This window comes from Aquarana catesbeiana, linkage group LG06 (genome assembly GCF_042186555.1).
Source record: "Aquarana catesbeiana isolate 2022-GZ linkage group LG06, ASM4218655v1, whole genome shotgun sequence".
In the NCBI taxonomy this organism is placed as follows: Eukaryota; Metazoa; Chordata; class Amphibia; order Anura; family Ranidae; genus Aquarana; species Aquarana catesbeiana.
Window position 1 is genome coordinate 17,767,279 of NC_133329.1, and position 23,879 is coordinate 17,791,157.

Below are 23,879 nucleotides of genomic sequence, written 5' to 3' on the forward strand. Positions count from 1 at the left end.
AAAATGACGGCTGCTGTACACGAGTCCTATGGGTGACACCTTCTTGTTTATGGAAAACTAAATGGGATGAAAGGAGATGTTGTGTTGTGGTTATGCCAGCTTCATTTTAATCATAATGAGGAATGGAAAACAGTGCAAGATTTTCATTACCATTATCAAAAATGTTGGTTTCATATGTACACTAAAGTAGTTTAGAATTTATCAAAACTTTATCAAATTTGATTCTGTGATTTTATCCCCCCCCCCCCCCTTTTTTTTAAGTCACTAAGGTTATGTTTGTGGAACAAAGCCCTGTATTGTCTAGTTTTGGTAAATAACAGATCCCTGGGTTGCATACCTCGTCTAGAATTTTGCTCCCCTTGCTGCTCCTCTTGTTCTGGGTGCTTCAGATAGAGAAACAAGAGCAGAGCCAGTCTAGCAGGCTGTGCATGTAAAGATTGATTGTGGTGTCAGGATTGTTTTTTCATATGGGAACCGAAAGCTAAACAGAGGGAAGAATGAACTTTCCACTAACCGTACATTCCTGCCAGCTACGGGGCATCTGGAAAGTATTTACAGCATTTCACTTTTTTCACATTTTGTTGTTTTGAAGCCTTATTCCAAAATGGATTAAATCTATTATTTTCCTCAAAATTCTACAAACAATACACCTATAAGGACAATGTGAAAGAAGATTGTTTAAAATCTTTGCAAATTTATTGAAAATAAAAAACGAAAAAATCCCATGTACATAAGTGTTCACAGCCTTTGCCACCACACTCAGGTTCATCCTGTTTCCACTGATCATCCTTGAGATGTTTCTATAACTTGAATGGAGTTGACTGGACATGATTTGGAAAGGCACACACACCTGTCTGTAGAAGGTCCCACAGTTAACTGTGCATGTCAGAGCACAAACCACAGGCGTAACTAGAACCCTCAGGGCCCCGGTGCAAGAAACCATGATGGGCCCCCCTTCCATCTGAGCCCCGGGCTTCCAATTTTGGGAGGGTGTCCATGGACATCCTTACAAAACCCTGCTTCCTGCATGACCCCTGGGACATGCATCCAGTGCAAGCACATCGGCCCTTTACCATGTGATCAGCTGATCACATGTAAACAGACTTGCGCACAGCCCTTTCCTCACACGCTGTGTCTGTGTTAGGAAAGGACTGCCGTTAACTGTCAAGAATATCAGTAAATTGTTTACACTGATAATCAGTGCCCCAATCATCAGTGCCATTTATCAGTGCCCATCAGTGCTGCCTATCAGTGCCCATCACTTCCACCTATCAGTGCCCATCACTTCCACCTACAAGTGTTACCTATCAGTGCTCATTAATGCCGCCTATTAGTGCCCATCAATTCTGCCTATCAGCATCACCTATCAGTGCTCATTAATGCCGCCTAACAGCGTCCATCAGTGCCACCTATCAGTACTCTTCAATTCTGCCCATCAAAGCTCATCAATACTGCCTGAGTTCTGCCTATTAGTGTTCCTCAGTGCCCATCAGTACCACCTATCAGTGCGCATCAATGTCATCTATCAGTGCAGCCTATCAGTGCATATTAGTGCCTCCTATCAGTGCTGCCTATCAGTGCTCATCAATGTGGCCTATCAGTGCTCATCAGTGCCTCCTATCAGTGCTTAACAGTGCCTCCTATTAGTGCCTCCTATCAGTGCATCCTATCAGTGCTTATCAGTGCCTCCTATCAGTGCCCATAAATGTCTCCTATCAGTGCCTTTTATCAGTGTCCATCAGTGCCTTCTATCAGTGCCCATAAATGCCTCCTATCAGTGCCCATCAGTGCCGTCTATCAGTGCTCATCAGTGCCATTTATCAGTGCTCATCAGTGGTTACCAGTGCCTTCTATCAGTGCTCATCAGTGCCTTCTATCAGTGCTCAACAGTGCCCATCAGTGCCTTCTGTCAGTGCTCATCAGTGCCCATCAGTGCCTTCTATCAGTGCTCATCAGTGCAGTCTATCAGTGCTCATCAGTGCCCATAAGTGCCTTCTATCAGTGCTCATCAGTGCCCATCAGTGCCTTCTATCAGTGCTCATCAGTGCTGTCTATCAGTGCTCATCAGTGCCTTCTATCTGTGCTCATCAGTGCCTTCTATCAGTGCTCATCAGTGCCGTCAATCAGTGCTCATCAGTGCCTTCCATCAGTGCTCATCAGTGCCTTCTATCAGTGCTCATCAGTGCCCATCAGTGCCCATCAGTGCTCATCAGTGCCCATCAGTGCCTTCTATCAGTGCTCATCAGTGCCTTCTATTAGTGCCCATCAGTGCCTTCTATCAGTGCTCATCAGTCCCCATCAGTGCCCATCAGTGCCTTCTATCAGTGCCTTCTATCAGTGCTCATCAGTGCCCATCAGTGCCTTCTATCAGTGCTCATCAGTGTCTTCTATCAGTGCTCATCAGTGCCTGCTATTAGTGCTTATCAGTGGAAAGGAGAAGCTGCGCTGTATAAAGGTGCACACCAACAATGGCTTGTAAAGTCAAGATAATAAATAAAGGCTCATCAGTGCCTTCTATCAGTGCTCATCAGTGCCCATCAGTGCCTTCTATCAGTGCTTATCAGTGCCCATCAGTGCCTTCTATCAGTGCTCATCAGTGCTGTCTATCAGTGCTCATCAGTGCCTTCTATCAGTGCTCATCAGTGCCTTCTATTAGTACTCATCAGTGCCCATCAGTGCCTTCTATCAGTGCTCATCAGTGCCGTCTATCAGTGCTCATCAGTGCCTTCTATCAGTGCTCATCAGTGCCTTCTATTAGTGCTCATCAGTGCCCATCAGTGCCTTCTATTAGTGCTCATCAGTGCCTTCTATCAGTGCTCATCAGTGCCCATCAGTGCCTCCTATCAGTGCTCATCAGTGCCCATCAGTGCCTTCTATCAGTGTTCATCAGTGCCTTCTATCAGTGCTCATCAGTGCTCATCAGTGCCGTCTATCAGTGCTTATCAGTGCCTTCTATCAGTGCTCATCAGTGCCCATCAGTGCCTTCTATCAGTGCTCATCAGTGCTGTATATCAGTGCTCATCAGTGCCTTCTATCAGTGCCCATCAGTGCCTTCTATCAGTGCTTATCAGTGCCTTCTATCAGTGCCTTCTATCAGTGCTTATCAGTGCCTTCTATCAGTGCTCATCAGTGCCCATCAGTGCCTTCTATCAGTGCTCATCAGTGTCTTCTATTAGTGCTCATCAGTGCCAGCTATTAGTGGTCATCAGTGGAAAGGAGAAGCTGCGCTGTAAAAAGGTGCACACCAACAATGGCTTGTAAAGTCAAGATAATAAATAAAGGCTCATCAGTGCCTTCTATCAGTGCTCATCAGTGCCCATCAGTGCCTTCTATCAGTGCTCATCAGTGCCTTCTATTAGTACTCATCAGTGCCCATCAGTGCCTTCTATTAGTGCTCATTAGTGCCTTCTATCAGTGCTCATCAGTGCCCATCAGTGCCTTCTATCAGTGCTCATCAGTGCCCATCGGTGCCTTCTATCAGTGCCCATCAGTGCCTTCTATCAGTGCTCATCAGTGCCCATCAGTGCCTTCTATCAGTGCTCATCAGTGCCCATCAGTGCCTTCTATCAGTGCCCATCAGTGCCTTCTATCAGTGCTCATCAGTGCCTTCTATCAGTGCTCATCAGTGCCGTCTATCAGTGCTCATCAGTGCCTTCTATCAGTGCTCATCAGTGCCTTCTATCAGTGCTCATCAGTGCCCATCAGTGCCTTCTATTAGTGCTCATCAGTGCCTTCTATCAGTGCTCATCAGTGCCCATCAGTGCCTCCTATCAGTGCTCATCAGTGCCCATCAGTGCCTTCTATCAGTGCTCATCAGTGCCCATTAGTGCTCATCAGTGCCGTCTATCAGTGCTTATCAGTGCCTTCTATCAGTGCTCATCAGTGCCCATCAGTGCCTTCTATCAGTGCTCATCAGTGCTGTCTATCAGTGCTCATCAGTGCCTTCTATCAGTGCCCATCAGTGCCTTCTATCAGTGCTTATCAGTGCCTTCTATCAGTGCCCATCAGTGCTTTCTATCAGTGCTTATCAGTGCCTTCTATCAGTGCTCATCTGTGCCGTCCATAAGTGCTCATCAGTGCCTTCTATCAGTGCTCATCAGTGCCTTCTATCAGTGCTCATCAGTGCTGTCTATCAGTGCTCATCAGTGCCTTCTATCAGTGCTAATCAGTGCCTTCTATCAGGGCTCATCAGTGCTCATCAGTGCCTTCTATCAGTGCTCATCAGTGCCCATCAGTGCTCATCAGTGCCTATCATTACCTTCTATCAGTGCTCATCAGTGCCTTCTATCAGTGCTCATCAGTGCCCATCAGTGTCTTCTATCAGTGCTCATCAGTGCTTGCTATTAGTGCTGATCAGTGCCTTCTATCAGTGCTCATCAGTGCCGTCTATCAGTGATCATCAGTGCCTTCTATCAGTGCTTATCAGTGCCTTCTATCAGTGCTCATCAGTGCCATCTATCAGTGCTCATCAGTGCCTTCTATTAGTACTCATCAGTGCCCATCAGTGCCTTCTATTAGTGCTCATCAGTGCCTTCTATCAGTGCTCATCAGTGCTCATCAGTGCCGTCTATCAGTGCTTATCAGTGCCTTCTATCAGTGCTCATCAGTGCCCATCAGTGCCTTCTATCAGTGCTCATCAGTGCTGTCTATCAGTGCTCATCAGTGCCTTCTATCAGTGCCCATCAGTGCCTTCTATCAGTGCTTATCAGTGCCTTCTATCAGTGCCCATCAGTGCCTTCTATCAGTGCTTATCAGTGCCTTCTATCAGTGCTCATCAGTGCCCATCAGTGCCTTCTATCAGTGCTCATCAGTGTCTTCTATCAGTGCTCATCAGTGCCTGCTATTAGTGCTCATCAGTGGAAAGGAGAAGCTGCGCTGTATAAAGGTGCACACCAACAATGGCTTGTAAAGTCAAGATAATAAATAAAGGCTCATCAGTGCCTTCTATCAGTGCTCATCAGTGCCCATCAGTGCCTTCTATCAGTGCTCATCAGTGCTGTCTATCAGTGCTCATCAGTGCCTTCTATCAGTGCTCATCAGTGCCTTCTATTAGTACTCATCAGTGCCCATCAGTGCCTTCTATTAGTGCTCATTAGTGCCTTCTATCAGTGCTCATCAGTGCCCATCAGTGCCTTCTATCAGTGCTCATCAGTGCCCATCAGTGCCTTCTATCAGTGCTCACCAGTGTCTTCTATCAGTGCCCATCAGTGCTTTCTATCAGTGCTCATCAGTGCCCATCAGTGCCTTTTATCAGTGCCCATCAGTGCCTTCTATCAGTGCTCATCAGTGCCTTCTATCAGTGCTCATCAGTGCCGTCTATCAGTGCTCATCAGTGCCCATCAGTGCCTTCTATTAGTGCTCATCAGTGCCCATCAGTGCCTTCTATCAGTGCCCATCAGTGCCTTCTATCAGTGCTCATCAGTGCCTTCTATCAGTGCTCATCAGTGCCATCTATCAGTGCTCATCAGTGCCCATCAGTGCCTTCTATCAGTGCCCATCAGTGCCTTCTATCAGTGCTCATCAGTGCCTTCTATCAGTGCTCATCAGTGCCGTCTATCAGTGCTCATCAGTGCCTTCTATCAGTGCTCATCAGTGCCTTCTATCAGTGCTCATCAGTGCCCATCAGTGCCTTCTATTAGTGCTCATCAGTGCCTTCTATCAGTGCTCATCAGTGCCCATCAGTGCCTCCTATCAGTGCTCATCAGTGCTTATCAGTGCCCTCTATCAGTGCTCATCAGTGCCTTCTATCAGTGCTCATCAGTGCTCATCAGTGCCGTCTATCAGTGCTTATCAGTGCCTTCTATCAGTGCTCATCAGTGCCCATCAGTGCCTTCTATCAGTGCTTATCAGTGCTGTCTATCAGTGCTCATCAGTGCCTTCTATCAGTGCCCATCAGTGCCTTCTATCAGTGCTTATCAGTGCCTTCTATCAGTGCCCATCAGTGCTTCTATCAGTGCTTATCAGTGCCTTCTATCAGTGCTCATCAGTGCCGTCTATCAGTGCTCATCAGTGCCTTCTATCAGTGCTCATCAGTGCTGTCTATCAGTGCTCATCAGTGCCGTCTATCAGTGCTAATCAGTGCCTTCTATCAGGGCTCATCAGTGCCTTCTATCAGTGCTCATCAGTGCCTTCTATCAGTGCTCATCAGTGCCCATCAGTGCTCATCAGTGCCTATCATTGCCTTCTATCAGTGCTCATCAGTGCCTTCTATCAGTGCTCATCAGTGCCCATCAGTGCCTTCTATCAGTGCTCATCAGTGCTTGCTATTAGTGCTCATCAGTGCCTTCTATCAGTGCTCATCAGTGCCGTCTATCAGTGATCATCAGTGCCTTCTATCAGTGCTTATCAGTGCCTTCTATCAGTGCTCATCAGTGCCGTCTATCAGTGCTCATCAGTGCCTTCTATTAGTACTCATCAGTGCCCATCAGTGCCTTCTATTACTGCTCATCAGTGCCTTCTATCAGTGCTCATCAGTGCCCATCAGTGCCCATCAGTGCCTTCTATCAGTGCTCATCAGTGCCCATCCGTGCCCATGAGTGCCTTCTATCAGTGCTCATCAGTGCCTTCTATCAGTGCCCATCAGTGCCTTCTATCAGTGCTCATCAATGCCCATCAGTGCCTTCTATCAGTGCTCATCAGTGCCTTCTATCAGTGCTCATCAGTGCCTTCTATCAGTGCTCATCGGTGCCGTCTATCAGTGCTCATCGGTGCCGTCTATCAGTGCTCATCAGTGCCTTCTATCAGTGCTCATCAGTGCCGTCTATCAGTGCTCATCAGTGCCGTCTATCAGTGCTCATCAGTGCCTTCTATAAGTGCTCATCAGTGCCTTCTATCAGTGCTCATCAGTGCCCATCAGTGCCTTCTATTAGTGCTCATCAGTGCCTTCTATCAGTGCTCATCAGTGCCCATCAGTGCCTCCTATCAGTGCTCATCAGTGCCCATCAGTGCCTTCTATCAGTGCTCATCAGTGCCCATTAGTGCTCATCAGTGCCGTCTATCAGTGCTTATCAGTGCCTTCTATCAGTGCTCATCAGTGCCCATCAGTGCCTTCTATCAGTGCTCATCAGTGCTGTCTATCAGTGCTCATCAGTGCCTTCTATCAGTGCCCATCAGTGCCTTCTATCAGTGCTTATCAGTGCCTTCTATCAGTGCCCATCAGTGCTTTCTATCAGTGCTTATCAGTGCCTTCTATCAGTGCTCATCTGTGCCGTCCATAAGTGCTCATCAGTGCCTTCTATCAGTGCTCATCAGTGCCTTCTATCAGTGCTCATCAGTGCTGTCTATCAGTGCTCATCAGTGCCTTCTATCAGTGCTAATCAGTGCCTTCTATCAGGGCTCATCAGTGCTCATCAGTGCCTTCTATCAGTGCTCATCAGTGCCCATCAGTGCTCATCAGTGCCTATCATTGCCTTCTATCAGTGCTCATCAGTGCCTTCTATCAGTGCTCATCAGTGCCCATCAGTGTCTTCTATCAGTGCTCATCAGTGCTTGCTATTAGTGCTCATCAGTGCCTTCTATCAGTGCTCATCAGTGCTGTCTATCAGTGATCATCAGTGCCTTCTATCAGTGCTTATCAGTGCCTTCTATCAGTGCTCATCAGTGCCATCTATCAGTGCTCATCAGTGCCTTCTATTAGTACTCATCAGTGCCCATCAGTGCCTTCTATTAGTGCTCATCAGTGCCTTCTATCAGTGCTCATCAGTGCTCATCAGTGCCGTCTATCAGTGCTTATCAGTGCCTTCTATCAGTGCTCATCAGTGCCCATCAGTGCCTTCTATCAGTGCTCATCAGTGCTGTCTATCAGTGCTCATCAGTGCCTTCTATCAGTGCTCATCAGTGCCTTCTATTAGTGCTTATCAGTGCCTTCTATCAGTGCCCATCAGTGCCTTCTATCAGTGCTTATCAGTGCCTTCTATCAGTGCTCATCAGTGCCCATCAGTGCCTTCTATCAGTGCTCATCAGTGTCTTCTATCAGTGCTCATCAGTGCCTGCTATTAGTGCTCATCAGTGGAAAGGAGAAGCTGCGCTGTATAAAGGTGCACACCAACAATGGCTTGTAAAGTCAAGATAATAAATAAAGGCTCATCAGTGCCTTCTATCAGTGCTCATCAGTGCCCATCAGTGCCTTCTATCAGTGCTCATCAGTGCTGTCTATCAGTGCTCATCAGTGCCTTCTATCAGTGCTCATCAGTGCCTTCTATTAGTACTCATCAGTGCCCATCAGTGCCTTCTATTAGTGCTCATTAGTGCCTTCTATCAGTGCTCATCAGTGCCCATCAGTGCCTTCTATCAGTGCTCATCAGTGCCTTCTATCAGTGCTCACCAGTGTCTTCTATCAGTGCCCATCAGTGCTTTCTATCAGTGCTCATCAGTGCCCATCAGTGCCTTTTATCAGTGCCCATCAGTGCCTTCTATCAGTGCTCATCAGTGCCTTCTATCAGTGCTCATCAGTGCCGTCTATCAGTGCTCATCAGTGCCCATCAGTGCCTTCTATTAGTGCTCATCAGTGCCTTCTATCAGTGCTCATCAGTGCCCATCAGTGCCTTCTATCAGTGCCCATCAGTGCCTTCTATCAGTGCTCATCAGTGCCTTCTATCAGTGCTCATCAGTGCCATCTATCAGTGCTCATCAGTGCCCATCAGTGCCTTCTATCAGTGCCCATCAGTGCCTTCTATCAGTGCTCATCAGTGCCTTCTATCAGTGCTCATCAGTGCCGTCTATCAGTGCTCATCAGTGCCTTCTATCAGTGCTCATCAGTGCCTTCTATCAGTGCTCATCAGTGCCCATCAGTGCCTTCTATTAGTGCTCATCAGTGCCTTCTATCAGTGCTCATCAGTGCCCATCAGTGCCTCCTATCAGTGCTCATCAGTGCTTATCAGTGCCCTCTATCAGTGCTCATCAGTGCCTTCTATCAGTGCTCATCAGTGCTCATCAGTGCCGTCTATCAGTGCTTATCAGTGCCTTCTATCAGTGCTCATCAGTGCCCATCAGTGCCTTCTATCAGTGCTCATCAGTGCTGTCTATCAGTGCTCATCAGTGCCTTCTATCAGTGCCCATCAGTGCCTTCTATCAGTGCTTATCAGTGCCTTCTATCAGTGCCCATCAGTGCTTCTATCAGTGCTTATCAGTGCCTTCTATCAGTGCTCATCAGTGCCGTCTATCAGTGCTCATCAGTGCCTTCTATCAGTGCTCATCAGTGCTGTCTATCAGTGCTCATCAGTGCCGTCTATCAGTGCTAATCAGTGCCTTCTATCAGGGCTCATCAGTGCCTTCTATCAGTGCTCATCAGTGCCTTCTATCAGTGCTCATCAGTGCCCATCAGTGCTCATCAGTGCCTATCATTGCCTTCTATCAGTGCTCATCAGTGCCTTCTATCAGTGCTCATCAGTGCCCATCAGTGCCTTCTATCAGTGCTCATCAGTGCTTGCTATTAGTGCTCATCAGTGCCTTCTATCAGTGCTCATCAGTGCCGTCTATCAGTGATCATCAGTGCCTTCTATCAGTGCTTATCAGTGCCTTCTATCAGTGCTCATCAGTGCCGTCTATCAGTGCTCATCAGTGCCTTCTATTAGTACTCATCAGTGCCCATCAGTGCCTTCTATTACTGCTCATCAGTGCCTTCTATCAGTGCTCATCAGTGCCCATCAGTGCCCATCAGTGCCTTCTATCAGTGCTCATCAGTGCCCATCAGTGCCCATGAGTGCCTTCTATCAGTGCTCATCAGTGCCTTCTATCAGTGCCCATCAGTGCCTTCTATCAGTGCTCATCAATGCCCATCAGTGCCTTCTATCAGTGCTCATCAGTGCCTTCTATCAGTGCTCATCAGTGCCTTCTATCAGTGCTCATCGGTGCCGTCTATCAGTGCTCATCGGTGCCGTCTATCAGTGCTCATCAGTGCCTTCTATCAGTGCTTATCAGTGCCCATCAGTTCCTTCTATCAGTGCTCATCAGTGCCGTCTATCAGTGCTCAGCAGTGCCTTCTATCAGTGCTCATCAGTGCCTTCTATTAGTGCTCATCAGTGCCCATCAGTGCCTTCTATCAGTGCTCATCAGTGCCTTCTATCAGTGCCCATCAATGCCTTCTATCAGTGCTCATCAGTGCCCATCAGTGCCCATCAGTGCCTTCTAGCAGTGCCCATCAGTGCCTTCTAGCTGTGCTCATCAGTGCCTTCTATCAGTGCTCATCAGTGCCTTCTATCAGTGCCCGTCAGTGCCTTCTATCAGTGCCCATCAGTGCTTTCTATCAGTGCTCATCAGTGCCTTCTATCAGTGCTCATCAGTGCCCATCAGTGCCTTCTATCAGTGCTCATCAGTGCCTTCTATAAGTGCTCATCAGTGCCTTCTATCAGTGCTCATCAGTGCCCATCAGTGCCTTCTATCAGTGCTCATCAGTGCCCATCAGTGCCTTCTATCAGTGCTCATCAGTGATCATCAATGCCTTCCATCAGTGCTCATCATTGCCTTCTATCAGTGCTCATCAGTGCCTTCTATCAGTTCTCATCAGTGCCTTCTATCAGTGCTTATCAGTGCCCATCAGTTCTCATCAGTGCCTTCTATCAGTGCTTATCAGTGCCCATCAGTGCTCATCAGTGCCTTCTATCAGTGCCCATCAGTGCCTTCTATCAGTGCTCATCATTGCCTTCTATCAGTGCTCATCAGTGCCTTCTATCAGTTCTCATCAGTGCCTTCTATCAGTGCTTATCAGTGCCCATCAGTGCTCATCAGTGCCTTCTATCAGTGCTCATCAGTTCCTTCTATTAGTGCTCATCAGTGCCCATCAGTGCCTTCTATTAGTGCTCATCGGTGCCTTCTATCAGTGCTCATCAGTGCCCATCAGTGCCTTCTATCAGTGCTCATCAGTGCCGTCTATCAGTGCTCATCAGTGCCTTCTATCGGTGCTCATCAGTGCTGTCTATCAGTGCTCATCAGTGCCGTCTATCAGTGCTAATCAGTGCCTTCTATCAGGGCTCATCAGTGCCTTCTATCAGTGCTCATCAGTGCCTTCTATCAGTGCTCATCAGTGCCCATCAGTGCTCATCAGTGCCTATCATTGCCTTCTATCAGTGCTCATCAGTGCCTTCTATCAGTGCTCATCAGTGCCCATCAGTGCCTTCTATCAGTGCTCATCAGTGCTTGCTATTAGTGCTCATCAGTGCCTTCTATCAGTGCTCATCAGTGCCGTCTATCAGTGATCATCAGTGCCTTCTATCAGTGCTTATCAGTGCCTTCTATCAGTGCTCATCAGTGCCGTCTATCAGTGCTCATCAGTGCCTTCTATTAGTACTCATCAGTGCCCATCAGTGCCTTCTATTACTGCTCATCAGTGCCTTCTATCAGTGCTCATCAGTGCCCATCAGTGCCCATCAGTGGCTTCTATCAGTGCTCATCAGTGCCCATCAGTGCCCATCAGTGCCTTCTATCAGTGCTCATCAGTGCCTTCTATCAGTGCCCATCAGTGCCTTCTATCAGTGCTCATCAATGCCCATCAGTGCCTTCTATCAGTGCTCATCAGTGCCTTCTATCAGTGCTCATCAGTGCCTTCTATCAGTGCTCATCGGTGCCGTCTATCAGTGCTCATCAGTGCCTTCTATCAGTGCTTATCAGTGCCCATCAGTTCCTTCTATCAGTGCTCATCAGTGCCGTCTATCAGTGCTCAGCAGTGCCTTCTATCAGTGCTCATCAGTGCCTTCTATTAGTGCTCATCAGTGCCCATCAGTGCCTTCTATCAGTGCTCATCAGTGCCTTCTATCAGTGCCCATCAATGCCTTCTATCAGTGCTCATCAGTGCCCATCAGTGCCCATCAGTGCCTTCTAGCAGTGCCCATCAGTGCCTTCTAGCTGTGCTCATCAGTGCCTTCTATCAGTGCTCATCAGTGCCTTCTATCAGTGCCCGTCAGTGCCTTCTATCAGTGCCCATCAGTGCTTTCTATCAGTGCTCATCAGTGCCTTCTATCAGTGCTCATCAGTGCCCATCAGTGCCTTCTATCAGTGCCTTCTATCAGTGCTCATCAGTGCCTTCTATAAGTGCTCATCAGTGCCTTCTATCAGTGCTCATCAGTGCCCATCAGTGCCTTCTATCAGTGCTCATCAGTGCCCATCAGTGCCTTCTATCAGTGCTCATCAGTGATCATCAATGCCTTCCATCAGTGCTCATCATTGCCTTCTATCAGTGCTCATCAGTGCCTTCTATCAGTTCTCATCAGTGCCTTCTATCAGTGCTTATCAGTGCCCATCAGTTCTCATCAGTGCCTTCTATCAGTGCTTATCAGTGCCCATCAGTGCTCATCAGTGCCTTCTATCAGTGCCCATCAGTGCCTTCTATCAGTGCTCATCATTGCCTTCTATCAGTGCTCATCAGTGCCTTCTATCAGTTCTCATCAGTGCCTTCTATCAGTGCTTATCAGTGCCCATCAGTGCTCATCAGGGCCTTCTATCAGTGCTCATCAGTTCCTTCTATTAGTGCTCATCAGTGCCCATCAGTGCCTTCTATTAGTGCTCATCGGTGCCTTCTATCAGTGCTCATCAGTGCCCATCAGTGCCCATCAGTGCCTTCTATCAGTGCTCATCAGTGCCTTCTATCAGTGCCCATCAGTGCCTTCTATCAGTGCTCATCAGTGCCCATCAGTGCCTTCTATCAGTGCCTTCTGTCAGTGCTCATCAGTGCCCATCAGTGCCTTCTATCAGTGCTCATCAGTGCCTTCTATCAGTGCTCATCAGTGCCTTCTATCAGTGCCCATCAGTTCCTTCTATCAGTGCTCATCAGTGCCCATCAGTGCCCATCAGTGCTTTCTATCAGTGCTCATCAGTGCCTTCTATCAGTGCTCATCAGTGCCCATCAGTGCCTTCTATCATTGCTCATCAGTGCCTTCTATAAGTGCTCATCAGTGCCTTCTATCAGTGCTCATCAGTGCCTTCTATCAGTGCTCATCAGTACCCATCAGTGCCTTCTATAAGTGCTCATCAGTGCTCATCAGTGCCTTCTATCAGTGCTCATCAGTGGAAAGGAGAAGCTGTGCTGTATAAAGGTGCACACCAACAATGGCTTGTAAAGTCAAGATAATAAATTGCAGTTCAAAGAAATTCAAAACAGAACACCCAGGTGAGCTTGATCCATAATTAAGTGCCACCACCTAATGAAAAACTCGCTTACCAGATGGCTATAGCCCAGCCAAGGCCTTTGCTTGAGTGAAAGGAATGTCCAGACAGATATACCCAGATAGATTATCTGTATGCTCCAATCCCCTGATGTCATGGATCTCTAATGGGCCTCAGTATCTCAGCGGGGTATAAGAAAAAGACCAACCATAGCATAATACAGCTTAAACATGATTTATTAAAAAACAGTATTGCACTTACATTAGAATGAAGGTAAAAAATTGCACTATAAAACAGTGCCTGCTATTAATTTCCATCAGTGCCCATCAGTGCCTTCTAGCAGTGCCCATCAGTGCCTTCTATCAGTGCTCATCAGTGCCTTCTATCAGTGCCCGTCAGTGCCTTCTATCAGTGCCCATCAGTGCTTTCTATCAGTGCTCATCAGTGCCTTCTATCAGTGCTCATCAGTGCCCATCAGTGCCTTCTATCAGTGCTCATCAGTGCCTTCTATAAGTGCTCATCAGTGCCTTCTATCAGTGCTCATCAGTGCCTTCTATCAGTGCTCATCAGTGCCTTCTATCAGTGCTCATCAGTGCCCATCAGTGCCTTCTATCAATGCTCATCAGTGCCCATCAGTGCCTTCTATCAGTGCCCATCAGTGCCTTCTATCAGTGCTCATCATTGCCTTCTATCAGTGCTCATCATTGCCTTCTATCAGTTCTCATCAGTGCCTTCTATCAGTGCTTATCAGTGCCCATCAGTGCTCATCAGTGCCTTCTATCAGTGCTCATCAGTTCCTTCTATTAGTGCTCATCAGTGCCCATCAGTGCCTTCTATTAGTGCTCATCTGTGCCTTCTATCAGTGCTCATCAGTGCCCATCAGTGCCTTCTATCAGTGCTCATCAGTGCCTTCTATCAGTGCCCACCAGTGCCTTCTATCAGTGCTCATCAGTGCCCATCAGTGCCCATCAGTGCCTTCTATCAGTGCCCATCAGTGCCTTCTGTCAGTGCTCATCAGTGCCCATCAGTGCCTTCTATCAGTGCCCATCAGTGCCTTCTATCAGTGCTCATCAGTGCCTTCTATCAATGCTCATCAGTGCCTTCTATCAGTGCCCATCAGTGCCTTCTATCAGTGCTCATCAGTGCCCATCAGTGCTCATCAGTGCCTTCTATCAGTGCTCATCAGTGCCCATCAGTGCCTTCTATCATTGCTCATCAGTGCCTTCTATAAGTGCTCATCAGTGCCTTCTATCAGTGCTCATCAGTGCCTTCTATCAGTGCTCATCAGTGCCTTCTATCAGTGCTCATCAGTACCCATCAGTGCCTTCTATAAGTGCTCATCAGTGCTCATCAGTGCCTTCTATCAGTGATCATCAGTGGAAAGGAGAAGCTGTGCTGTATAAAGGTGCACACCAACAATGGCTTGTAAAGTCAAGATAATAAATTGCAGTTCAAAGAAATTCAAAACAGAACACCCAGGTGAGCTTGATCCATAATTAAGTGCCACCACCTAATGAAAAACTCGCTTACCAGATGGCTATAGCCCAGCCAAGGCCTTTGCTTGAGTGAAAGGAACGTCCAGACAGATATACCCAGATAGATTATCTGTATGCTCCAATCCCCTGATGCCGTGGATCTCTAATGGGCCTCAGTATCTCAGCGGGGTATAAGAAAAAGACCAACCATAGCATAATACAGCTTAAACATGATTTATTAAAAAACAGTATTGCACTTACATTAGAATGAAGGTAAAAAATTGCGCTATAAAACAGTGCCTGCTATTAATTTCCATCAGTGCCGTCTGCCTTCTCAGGACAGCATGGCTCTGAGCGGAGATCGCGTGTCATAGAACAGTAGCACAGAGACACCGGCGGCATTAACGTTCTATTTGCCCGTCCATCCTCTCTGGCAGGGGATGAGAGAGGACACACAGCTGATCTCACTGCTCCCCCTTCTCCCCCCTCCCCTCTCCTGTGTGCTCCGCGGGAAATGTTAGCTCCTTAGCTTCATGACTGCCCGCGGAGCACACAGGAGGGAGGGAGGGGGGAGAAGGGGGAGCCGTGAGATCAGCTGTGTGTCCTCTCTCATCCCCTGCCAGAGAGGACGGACGGGCAAATAGAACATTAATGCCGCCGGTGTCTCTGTGCTACTGTTCTATGACACACGATCTCCGCTCAGAGCTGTGTGTGAAGAGCAACCCCGCTGGCCCCCCCCCCCCCACAGTGGCTGAATGCCGGGCCCCGTCACAACTGCGACTTTTGCGACCCTGGTAATTGCGCCACTGGCACAAACCAAACCATGAAGTCCAAGGAATACTCTGTAGACCTCCGAGACAGGATTGTATGGAGGCACAGATCTGGGGAAGGGTACAGAAAGATCTCTGCAGCATTGAAGGTCCCGATAAGCACAGTGGCCTCCATCATCTGTAAATGGAAGAATTTTGGAACCATCAGGACTCTTCCTAGAGCGGGCCGCCCGGCCAAACTGAACGATCGTGGCAGAAGGGCCTTAGTCAGGGAGGTGACCAAGAACCCCGATGGTCACTCTGACAGAGCTCCAGCATTTCTCTGTGGAGAGAGGAGAACCTTCCAGAAGAACAACCATCTTTGCAGCACTCCACCAATCAGGTCAGACAGAAGCCACTCCTCAGTAAAAGGCACATGACAGCCCACCTGGAGTTTGCCAAAAGGCACCTGAAGAACTCTCAGACCATGAGAAACAAAATTCTCTGGTCTGATAAAACAAAGATTGAAAAACTTTGGCCTGAATGGCAAATGTCATGTCTGGAGGAAACAAGGCATCACTTGGCCAATACCACCCCTACAGTAAAACATGGTGGTTGCTGTGGGGATGTTTTTCAATGGCAGAAACTGGGAGACTAGTCAGGATCGAGGGAAAGATGAATACAGCAATGTGCAGAGACATCCATGATGAAAAAGCTCCAGAGCGCTCTGGACCTCAGACTGGAACAAAGGTTCAACTTCCAACAGGACAACGACCCTAAGCACACAGCCAAGATAACAAAGGAGTGGCTACGGGGCAACTCTGTGAATGTCCATGAGTGGCCCAGCCAGAGCCCAGACTTGAACTCGATTGAGAGATCTGAAAATGGCTGTGCACCGACGCTCCTCATCCAACCTGATGGAGTTTGAGAGGCCCTGCAAAGAAGAATGGGAGAAACTGCCCAAAAATAGGTGTGCCAAGCTTGTAGCATCATACTCAAAAAGACTTGAGGGTGTAATTGGTGCCAAAGGAGCTTCACCGAAGTATTGAGCAAAGGCTGTGATTACTTATGTATATGAGATGTTGTTATTTTTAATACATTAGCAAAGATTTCAAACAAACTTCTCTCCCGTTGTCATTATGGGGTATTGTTTGTAGAATTTTGAGGAAAATAATGAATTTAATCCATTTTGGAATAAGGCTGTAACATAATAAAATGTGGAAAAAGTGAAGCTCTGTGAATACTTTCCAAATGCATTGTAGTGTCTGTAAAAATTATGTATTATGCTAGCAGAAAGGAGTGCATGATCTCTGTATGCTCCTTTGCTCCATCCCTCTGTCCAGCTATCCACCATAGTCCTTTGTAAAAACAGTTCTTGAAAATAAGTACAATACGTGTTCATCTGCTAGATCTAAAGTGTTCCTCTGCTTCTGCTCTCCTATCTTCTACTACAGGAAAAAAGGGAACAATCAGTTCCACTCCCCCCCCCCCCCCTGTACCCCGTAACCACCTATGGGCCATCTGCTAGATCTAAAGTGTTCCTCTGCTTCTGCTCTCCTATCTTCTACTACAGGAAAAAAGGGAACAATCAGTTCCACTCCCCCCCCCCGTACCCCGTAACCACCTATGGGCCAGAGCAATTTTTACATTTTATAGGCCTGTTTATTAACTTTTTCATTACTGAAGTGTAGCGCTCACCAGCAACACCCCTGCAGCTCTACACATCACCATACTCTCCTTCTCTCCATGTGAGTCTCCTCCAGCCTCAGATCCCCAGTCCTTTTACTCCTTCCTGAGAAGTACTTCCCCTGGGACTTGTAGTCCCACAGTGTTCTTTACTTGATAGAAGATTCTTTTAGGGGACTACACCTCCCAGCAGTCTATGCAGCCCATAGCTATCCATCCTTAGCTGGGGGTTGGCTGCAGCCAAACACTGCCTCACCCGCTGTCATGACTGATGGGTGGTCTCTCCTATGCTGACTTTGACTGGAAGGGGGGGGGGGGCACACCCTAAAAACGTGTTTACATTCAAGATGGTACTGCTATAAGACCAACAAACAGTACAAAATAGATTACGGCGCACACATACCAAAATGACATTTAAATCCTCCTCTGCATGACAGATTTTTTAGTTTTCTTAAATATATATATATATATATATATATATATATATATATATATATATATATATATAAGACTTTATCAGAGTACATTCCACCTTGTTCTGCAATGCAGTTTAGTGGCACACTTGTTGTGGTTATGAAGTGGTGATGGCTGCTGCAGCCCTTCCAGTTTCTCCTCTTCCTCTTCCCTCTTCCAGTTCAGCCTTCCTGCTAATCACAAGAGGAAGAGAGCACCTTTTTTTTTTTTTTTTTTTTAAATTCACCATTTACAACAATAGGAAACAAAACCAGTAAAATTGAAAAAAAAAGTTTTAATAATAATAGTTGAAAAAGTTAGAAAAGAAAACATTGTGGAAATAATAGTTAATGGGAGAAGAGGGGGAAGATGTTAATTAGGGTAAAGTGAGGGTTAATAAAGGGTTACATAGGACTTTTTTTGTCAGGTTTCTTTAGCTGACCTCATATGTGAATAGAAGTTCATCCCTCTTTGGTTTTATCAAACGTAATAATGTGTTTTGTTTCTCTTTATCTCCTTTCTGAGCAATATTTATAAACAATTTTACTTTGTATCTCTCCATCTCCTGTCTAGTCAATGTTTATAAACAATGTTACTTTTTATCTCTCCATCTCCTGTCTGATCAATATTTATAAACAATGTTACTTTGTATGTCTATATTCTGTCGGAACAATGTTTCTATCTATCTATCTATCTATCTATCTATCTATCTATCTATCTATCTATCTATCTATCTATCTATCTATCTATCTATCTATCTATCTATCTATCTCCTGTCTGATCTATGTTTATGAACAATGTTACTTTGTATCTCTCTATTTCCTGCCTGATCAATGTTTATAAACAATGTTACTTTGGGGCGTGGCTTAACCGCTGAAGAAGATGGCCGCTTAACGCTTGAGCTCCTGCTGACAGAGCCGTTTTTCGGTCTCCCATTATTCTTTCTTTTACACCCAAAACAATATGGGAACATCATCCAGAACTTCCACCACCCCAAGGTCACGATCTCCCCGCAAGCGATCCCAGCAATGTTCCTGTCACAAGCGGCAAATATGGCGCTCACACAGAACGCACAGTCAAATTTCAGTCAGGCGCAGGCGGGGGTATCCCTCTCACAGACTCAACGCCACATCAGTACCCATGCTTTTCTGATCTTCATTCAGTGGCAGCAGATATTAAAGAAACACTAACGGCGGCTATTACTGACCTCCACATTGACATTCAGTCAATCACAGGAAGAATCCAAGAAGTGGAAAAGACATTACGATCCACTACAATCCGCAAGGCCCACCAATCTATTGCTACACACTCCCTTCAACTCAGGGAGCTTAATAGACATGTTGAAGATCTGGACAATCGTGGCAGACGCCACAATCTGAGACGTCTTTCAGAAACAGTTGATGCTGACCAGGGGCATCGGGAGGGGGTGGCTAGACGTGGCTGAAGCCCCGAATGTGCCCCTGAAAAGCCCCGAGCCTCAGGCATGTAGCTCACAATTAAAAGCCCTGAGCCTCAGGCATGCAGCTCACAATTAAAAGCCCTGAGCCTCAGGCATGTGGCTCACAATTAAAAGCCCTGAGCGGCGAGCGCCGGGACCGATCTCATCCCGAGCGCCGCCGAGTTTGGCCGAGTGCCATAGCAGGTCCCGCCTTCTGGAGCCTGCAACGCCTATGATGGATGTCCTACTGGTCCAATGCTGGGACCGCGGGACGTGTGACATCCATCATAGGCACTGCAGGCTCCAGAAGGCGGGAATTACAATGCGGCCGCCGCACCACATACCCGCTCTGCGCTCGGGTGGGCCGCTCTCCTCTCCTCCTCGGGTCCTCCTCCTCCTCTGACTGACTGCCTGGCTGCTGTGACACTGCACACCACAGCTGAGGTAGGTCAGACAGTGTATGTAAATGTCAGTGTATGTGGGTCTGGTAGATCACTGTATGTAAATGTCAGTGTATGTAGGTCAGTGTAGGTAGGTCAGTGTAGGTAGGTCAGTGTATGTAGGTCAGTGTAGGTAGGTCAGTGTAGGTAGGTCAGTGTATGTAGGTCAGTGTAGGTAGGTCAGTGTATGTAGGTCAGTGTAGGTAGGTCACTACCATCAGTGTATGTAGGTTAGTGTGGGTAGGTCAGTGTAGGTAGGTCAGTGTAGGTAGGTCACTACCATCAGTGTATGTAGGTTAGTGTAGGTAGGTCAGTGTAGGTAGTTCAGTGTAGGTAGGTCAGTGTAGGTAGGTCAGTGTAGGTAGGTCACTACCATCAGTGTAGGTAGGTCAGTGTAGGTAGGTCACTACCATCAGTGTAGGTAGGTCACTACCATCAGTGTAGGTAGGTCAGTGTAGGTAGGTCACTACCGTCAGTGTATGTAAGTCAGTGTAGGTAGGTCAGTGTAGCTAGGTCACTACCATCAGTGTAGGTAGGTCAGTGTAGGTAGGTCACTACTGTCAGTGTAGGTAGGTCAGTGTAGGTAGGTCAGTGTAGGTAGATCACTACCATCAGTGTAGGTAGGGCAGTATATGTAGGTCAGGTAGGTCACAGCCCAGCCAAAAAAAAAAAAAGGCCTGCGTCACGTGTACACCCCCCCGTTTCCGGCCTTGGACTTCAGGCTGAAGCTCCTAGTCTTTTTGCCACCTAGCAACGCCCCTGATGCTGACCATCTCATTGACACAATTTTGGGCATTTTTAATAATCATTTGGATAAACCCAGTGCGTCCTCAATAGGGATGGAAAGAATACACCATGCCCTCAGACCTCGGGGAAAGGATATGGATCCTCTCAGGGATGTCATATGTCACATAATTGACTATCAACTTAGAGAAGATATACTGAGAAAGGCGCATACCAAAAATCAAATTTCTAATGCCCTGTACACACAGGCGGACTTTTTGGCATCAAAGGTCCGACAGTCTTTCCGACGGACTTTTGACAGACTTTCCTACACACGATCACACCAAAGTCCGACGGATTCGTATGTGATGACGTACGACTGGACTAAAACAAGGAAGTTCGTAGCCAGTAGCCAATAGCTGCCCCAGCGTCGGTTTTCGTCCGTCGGACTAGCATACAGACGAAAGGATTTTTCTACCGGACTCGAGTCCGTCGGAAAGATTTGAAACATGTTTCAAATCTAAAGTCCGTCTGATTTTCGACCGAAAAAGTCCGCTGCAGGTCCGATGATGCCCACACACGATTCCTTCCGTCGGACCAGTCTGGTCGAAAAGTCTGCCCGTGTCTACAGGGCATTATACTATGTTTATTTCAGGATCTCTCTAATATTACACTTCAAAGACGCAGAGAACTTCGACCCATTCTAGAAGTCCTCCGTACAAAAGGAATCACTTATAGGTGGAAATCTCCATTTTGCCTGTCAGCATCATCAATGGGACGCAGAGCTCTCCTAAGAGTGCCGGAAGAAAGATCTACGTCATTTCTGTGACACGTTGGATATCCCGGTGAGGGAAGTACCAGAATAGTATGCTGAATTTCGTCCGAAGATCACTAGATCTCCAACGCCCAGAAGCGAACCGATGGAAACCCAGGAAGTTTGCTTCAGAAGACAAAGGTCACCATCGGAAACACGTCCTGCACGTTCCACTTCGACTGCCGGCAGAGGATCAATTCCCATGAGAGCACCTCAAACCCGTAGAGCTCGCCGTGGTCGTTGATTATTCGGAACATTGCTCAAGTAACCTTTATTTCCCTCTAGGGAGACATTAGTTCATTATTCTTACTATGAACGTTTACCCATAGATGAGTTTCAAGGTTTCATAATTCTATGACTTGATTTTCTATTTTCTATTTCCATATTACTTCATCTAAACATCATCTAAACATACTTCTCCATTCCGCTTTGGAAGTGTTTTGGTATTATCTATAGTTTCTAAAGTATTCCATATATATTTAGCTATTCTATATTCATTCAAGGTTCTGATATCACTTTGTTCTTGACGCCATGTCTATCTTTAGCTTATATGTTAACATATTACACAATTAGTAGTTTATATTTTTCTATATGCAGGAGATGGTTTTGGGAAATGATCCATTTATGCTCTGCATATTAGTCGATTCTATAACTGTTGTCTATATTAATTGTTTGTTAATTTACACAAACGGGTAATACATTTATCATCTGGATAACAGATGTGTTATACACCCGATATACAGGGTTTGTGCTCAATGCTCTTAGTATTTCTTTTCATGACACTAGAAGTGTCTTCTGTCGCGTACACACGAGCGGACTTTCCGGCATACTTGGTCCGGCGGACCAAAGTCCGCCGCACAATCCAATCGTGTGTAGGCTCCCACTGACTTTTTTTCCCCAAAAGTCCGCCGGACCTAGATTTGAAACATGTTTCAAACCTTTCCGTCGTAAGTCCGCTGGACTCACTTCCTGACCCATTCGTCTGTCCATTTTTTCGGCGTAAGGGGTTCCCCTTAAAATCCATACCAGACCTAAGGGCCTGGGATGCCTGGGATGCCCCGCGTGTCAATCTCACCGATAAAAGCGGCCAGGTTGACTCCCTTTACTAGTCCTGTCGTACCCGAGTCACGTTCAAAATGAATGGACTTGTCCGTGTGTGGGCAAGTCCGTTCATTCTGAAAGTCCGCCGTAACTCCGGCGAAAGTCCGTTGGAAAGACGGGCGGACCTAGCCTGCCGGAAAGTCCGGTCATGTGTAGGCAAGTCCGTCCGTTCAGAAAGTCCGGCGGTAGTCCGCCGGAAAGTCCGGTGGGAAGAACGTCGGACCAAGTCTGTCAGAAAGTCCGCTCGTGTGTACACGGTATCCTTTATTTATTATAATAAAAACTCCCTTCCACGTTGAGATTTTTACTCTTGCGGATCATCTCCCAAGATCATTTTCACAGTCAAGTTTACAATTGATCTATTTAATTAATTTAGATTAATACTTGACATACCTATTAATATATCACTCCTTATCCAGATATTAAATTTTTTGCTTTTTACTACTCTTCCCTAGGGATGAGCCGAACACCCCCTGGTTCGGTTCGCATCCAGAACATGCGAACGGACTGAAAGTTTGCGCGAACATTCAAACACCGTTAAAGTCTATGGGACTCGAACGTGAGAAATCAAAAGTGCTAATTTTAAAGGCTAATATACAAGTTATTGTCCTAGAAAGTGTTTGGGGACCCGGGTCCTACCCCAGGGGACATGGATCAATGCAAAAGAAAGTTTTAAAAACGGCCGTTTTTTCGGGAGCAGTGATTTTAATGATGCTTAAAGTGAAAAAAAAGTGAAATATTCCTTTAAATATCGTACCTGGGGGTGTCTATAGTATGCCTGTAAAGTGGCGCGTGTTTCCCGTGTTTAGAACAGTCCCTGCACAAAATTACATTTTTAAAGGAATAAAAATCATCTAAAACTGCTTGCGGCTTTAATGTAATGTCGGGTCCCGGCAATGTGGATGAAAATTATTGAGAAAAAAGGCATGGGTAACCCCCCAGCCTATTACCAGGCCCTTTGAGTCTTGTATGGATATTAAGGGGAACCCCGCACCCAAATTAAAAAAAGAAAAGGCGTGGGGATCCCAGGCCCTATATACTCTGAACAGCAGTATACAGGTGGTCCAAACAAGACAGGGACTGTAGGTTTGTTGTTAAGTAGAATCTGTTTGTAATTTGGAACAGGTACAATTTTTAAGTGTAGCTCCAGCCAAAAAATCTATTTTTAAGCTTTTTGGATAACATAGGGAAGGGTTATCAACCCTGTGACATTTGTTTTGCTGTCTGTACTCCTCTTCAGAAGATTTCACCTCACTTTCTGTCCCAATGACAATTGGATTTTGACAATTTGGAGTTTTTATGGAAACAAGGATTGGTGATAAAGCATCAGTGGAGACACCTTTTTCCCAAATTAAACTAAATTAAATTAAACTTACAGGAGAGAATTTCCCTTCCTAGGGGTAGATTTCCTCTCACTTCCTGTTGTCTATCTTCGTTTGTAAGTAGGAGTCGTTTGTAAGTCGGATGTTCAAAAGTAGGGGACCACCTGTATATACTATACGGCCTGCCCTATATATTCTGCAGAAAAGTGGGCCTTAGGTGTTGGTGGTACCAGAACACTGTAAGTCCTCACAGTTTCTCTTGGTGGGTGCCGGAATGAGCCCTGCTGTGAAATATTATATCAAGAATTGTAATTACACGCCCCTGTTAAACAGGGGCAGAAAAATTGGGCTGTAGGCATTGGTGCTGGTGCCACAACACTGCAACCCCTCACAGATACTCTAGTTGAGTGCAGCAACGAGCCCTGCTGCAAAATATTACAGCAAAAATTGTAGTTACAAGCCCCTGTTAAACAGGGGTAGAAAAATTGGGCTTTAGGCACTGGTGGTGGTGCCCAGAACCGAAAATGTTCTTAGAAGCTATCAACATGAACATTGAGGAGAAATAGGATAGTCACTCAGCATA

General features: G+C 46.6%; 1 protein-coding gene across 2 annotated transcripts in view; it reads right to left on the minus strand.

The window, feature by feature from the left end:
• The window catches only part of LOC141148192 (guanylate-binding protein 5-like), a 123,605-nt gene extending 123,139 nt beyond the window's left edge, over window positions 1–466 (minus strand). For both annotated transcript variants that reach the window (XM_073635402.1, XM_073635401.1), the window contains exon 1: window positions 338–466. The gene's annotated coding sequence lies outside the window, so the exon portion shown is untranslated. The remainder of the gene's footprint in view (window positions 1–337) is intronic.
• Between the last annotated feature and the right edge of the window lie 23,413 nt (window positions 467–23,879).